The sequence below is a fragment of the Papilio xuthus genome, unplaced genomic scaffold (assembly GCF_000836235.2).
Source record: "Papilio xuthus unplaced genomic scaffold, Pxut_1.1 DF826923.1, whole genome shotgun sequence".
NCBI classification, from domain to species: Eukaryota; Metazoa; Arthropoda; class Insecta; order Lepidoptera; family Papilionidae; genus Papilio; species Papilio xuthus.
In genome coordinates, this window is record NW_013531726.1 from 3,580,976 (window position 1) to 3,585,770 (window position 4,795).

A 4,795-nucleotide genomic window follows, 5' to 3' on the forward strand; every position below is an offset into this window, starting at 1 on the left:
GCTTTACGAAGTTTATTATATCCTCAACTACGTACTCTCGAGATGTATACGCTTTCATTAAGCTACTGGGCAAATAATATTTAAAATATTTCGTAAACTTTTTAAATAAAATAATTATAATCGTTTGGATGATACCTCTTCAGAGAAATGGAGAATTAAAGTGACTTAATTTAATAAAGCTGAAAAATGTTACTTCAAACTTGCAACGACTATAAAAACTTGGATATTTTAATAAATTGAGGACTTTATGAGTTAATCCTCTTTGCAATGAAAGAACTCATTATATGTCAAAATATATTTTGCATTTATAATTAGAACAAGATAATACTATAAAAATGTATGATGGCTATTTAATGTATGAGTGATAGGTGACTAAATATGATAGGTACCTACTATGTACAATTATATGTAAGACTAAATGGATTATTTTTGTGCAAGGTGTATAATCAATCTAAATTACAATAAGATTATATTAGTTTATTTTTTAAATATTGTAAAATAATAGAGGAAATTGTTTCTAAGTCTTGTATCCTAAAAGAGAAATTTACTAAAGATATTACAGTGTATACACAAAAGCAGATTTAAAATTTATTAATTAACTTAAGTCAGAGTTGTTGATACACAGTTGGGAGGCAGCGGCGCGTTTAATTATGTATGGTAATAAGCTCCCTGAGACACGTCCTCTTTTTACGGCACTCATTACCTCGTGTTCTCTGATAATAAAACAATGATAGCCAACTTCGCTTTATTCTCCCCATATCGACATGACGTCACGTTCATACTTTACTCTGAAACATGGGAAACCTTTTTTTCAGGTAAACACGGTGTGTGTGAACAGTATTCTTTGGGCATAACCATAATAAGACTGTTTTATATATCTAACTATTCCGATGTTTCTAAAGATTTTCATTTTATTAATTTAATTGTAAATTTTAGTTAAATTCTGAGGTTTTTATTAACAATACAAGTAAAAAGTCTGTAATAAATATCTTATTCGCCTTTAAATTCACCACAACTTATTATTTAAATCATTATCACAGTACTAAGTACGATAGATCTTACCGAAATATCTCATACTTCTTTATCTCTGTTTTTTCACTGAAAATGAAAGAGACAGCAATCTGTTTTGTATATGTGTTTCGGCAATGGAAACCGTACATTATACTAGAGCCTTGCCGTTAGAGTTTCATCCAATTTTGCATTCAATCTAGTGCCGCAAGAATTGCTTCTTTTGAGATGACCCGCCACTTTCATCCCTCGTAAAGCGTGACCTTATCTTGCTTATACGATTTACGAAATTGAACGTTTCAACTATTTTAAGGAAAAGTCATAGCCCGTGCTTTTTTTTTTAATTTACTTATATCAAATACTTGTACTTTTAAGTATGGGTTGCTTCTACCGATTCATCGGTTCATTAATATGTTGGACATTCTATAAAAGAATTAGAATACATGAATTTTTGATTCAAGTATTTCAAAATGGAATCTCGAGCTATAATAAAATTATTAGAATCTATATGTTTGAATTTTATTGAATTAACTTCTTTTCAAATGCACATATTTTTTGGCTGGACTCCAGAAAGTATTGTAACGTTTTTTACTTAATGGTAACATTAATACACTGTATATCGGCAAACGAAAGCCATGTGTATTAATTAATACCTTTATTAAGTCAACACTGTGAAATATAACGTAATTTTAAAACATTTCTTTCACCCCATAGAATACTCTTAGCGACTAGAATCGTCAGGTTTTGAAGCTTTGCGTAGCTGTGTACTTGCCTTATGTACGAAGAGTCTTTACTATTATCAAGTTTGTTTGTTATCAACATTATTTTATATCGCAAAGTCATCGCGATTGTCACTATCCAATGTGATAGAATGAATTAATATTTCAACTTGGTTTCATACAAAATTAAAGGGATTTATATTAATAAACGGTATAACATAACATTTACCGTGTTCAGGAATTTCTTTAACGGTATAACAGATCGTAACTTATAAAACATGACACATGGTTGTCATAAGTCTCCGAACAAAACCCAAGCGGAGTTGCAGCCTTGTAATTAAATACGGTGAAGATTTATCTGACAACATTTCTCATATACTTTTTTCTTCTTTCTTTGGTAGCAATTTCTTATTCGCACAAAATTGTGTACAAGTAAAAGAAGTTAGGAAGTTTTGAAAAAACAACATTAAGTATTAGTTTAAATAATCAGTGTGGGTAGATAAAAAATTGTGTTTTTTTTATATCATAATGTGGCAAACGAGCGAGCGGTCACCTGAAATCACTGAAATAGCGAAGTGACCGTTGCCCATAGACATACGCAATTGCATATGTCTTGCCTACCTTTAATCGATGGAGGAGAGGATGCACAGAAAGAAAAAATATTTTCGCTTTCCATTCATCTTCTCATCCGGTAAGTCCACTTCCACTTCCCATCTTTTCCTTATAAGAAAAAGGGTGGGAAGGAAAAGAGGACTAAATTAGGCCTCCGGGACGCACACTCATCAGACGAAACGCGGAATTGCTTCCACTTCACGCCTGTCTTCTATGTGGTCGTAGTATTTCACCGGGCGAGCCAGGCCAATTCGTGCGAAGATGTTAAAGCGGGCTCTACCACTGTTAAGATTACTTTTTCCCCGAACATACAGCATGGAGTGCACAAAGGACCGACTTGTAAACACTACATCCATAAATATTAGTGTGTACCAAACTATGGTATTTATCTCATGTTCCATTCTGCTTTTAACGCATGCAAACAAAAATAACTCATATGTAAAAAAACGTTATTTTTACTTTTAAAAATGGAGTCCTAAAATTCAAATGTAGGCCACACAAATTGCTATATTCGTACTATACAAACGTACATCTGACAAATATATTTGGAAACTAATTATAGTTGTTAAATTCCGTGCAGTCGGATTTACGTCGACATGGATTTATGAACATCGTTTAGTGACGTGTTACATATAATGAGAGTCAATCAAACAAATTTGATTGGGGTTAGGAAAGCATTTTATATTCACACTGATTCATTTATTTTATGACATATAATTCATTTATTTTGTATTAGTTTTTAACTTTAAATATGAATATAAATTACGACTTAAGCGTATCATATGATACCTGTAAATAGGGGTGAATAGAAACAAAACTCGAGACGCCTTTACACTGTAATGTGCAAGGATATTCGTTAACATATAACTTTATTTCTGAATTTTATCTGTGAAGGAAATCATGGTGTAAAAGCTATTTCTAGTTTTTTTTTAATCCGCGTGGACGGCGTCGTGGCCGATAGCTATTGTTAAATAATCATACAATATTAAAATTACAATGTTTGCTTGTCTGTTTGCAAGTTTGCATTTGTTACGAGTAATCTCCGAAACAACTAGGCCGATTTTGATCACGTCACTGGCAGCTGCCAATTAGCAATTATTTTTAACCTGCGCGAAAGTTGATCACCCCAGTGTTGAGAGCGACAGTCAAGGTCTCCGCTAAGTTGGCAATTGTTTGCACGGTGACGCAACAAAAGTTGCTAAGCGACTATCCCGCATTTATAATAAACTCAGTTTGGATTTCTGTATTTTAATTCAAATGATAAACCAAATATACCAATCTTAGAATATTGGTTATTCTTTTAAAATAATCTTGATGTCTTAGTACTTGAGATAGCGATATTTTACTTGATTCCTAATACTTCGTTTTTAGCCCTTCAATAAAAAAACTCTCCTAGATTTTAGCTTTTCGGATAATAAAATTAGTTTAATGTACACGACCAATATTACACTCTTGTATACACGTGTTTATTAACTAAAGTGACGACTCGGTAGTAGAGGCTTTCAGCTTAGTTAAAGTTAAAGAGATTTAGTCTAGCACTCTCAGCGCTAGACCACTTCAAGCCCGGTAACCTGTAGACGTAGCCTCAAAATAAACAGTAGTCATCAGTTACAAATAAATGGTTAACATTTTGTTTATTGCTAAATATTTTCCTTTTTTATTACGACGATACTTTTTACCGTGCCGGCCAGAATTATTTCAGGTAACATGTAATTAATTAGATATTGTTTTTTTTTTAATTTGTTCGGCCTGCAGTAATTTCAGCATGTTATAATAAGGAAGTCTTATAAGGAAGTTTCGTTTTTAATTAATAATTGATCGCGACGATATGTATAGATTTCCTAAATATAGCTTGCGTTCTGCGTAACATATCATTATTCACTATTAAACATATTTTATTCAGATATTATGATTCCAAGGTGAGGGAGCTCAGATTTAACTACATTTTTAAGTAAAAAATGTGTCTCGTAACTTATTTTTTATAGATAAGTAGGTGACCTCTTTTAACATGCCCGCTGTAAATAGAAGACAACGTTTTATACAAAATATTATTTTTAATTTTGTACGTTTATAACTTTTGCCAAAAAAAATGTACAAATGTGGTCAACAATTTTCTAGTATGATGTCCGAAGTAGACAAATTCAAATATATAAAAATTTACAGATGTTATAAATATTTATTTCTATTTCTGCTTATCTTCTACTTATTAATTCAAATTGATAAATATATAAGTCGAATATAACGAATAATATTGGAAGCGCATGTGCACCGGACGGAACGACGAATTTATGAAAACACCGCTTACGCCGTAGCGTTCCGGCAGTCCTTTTCCTACGGCGTAGGCGTCTACACGGTAGGTGTCTGCTACGCCGCTACAACGCTACGTATATTAAATTCAAATTCTTCTATTGCTTCATTAAAGATGATTCAATATTATTTATAGTTGTTTAGTGTTT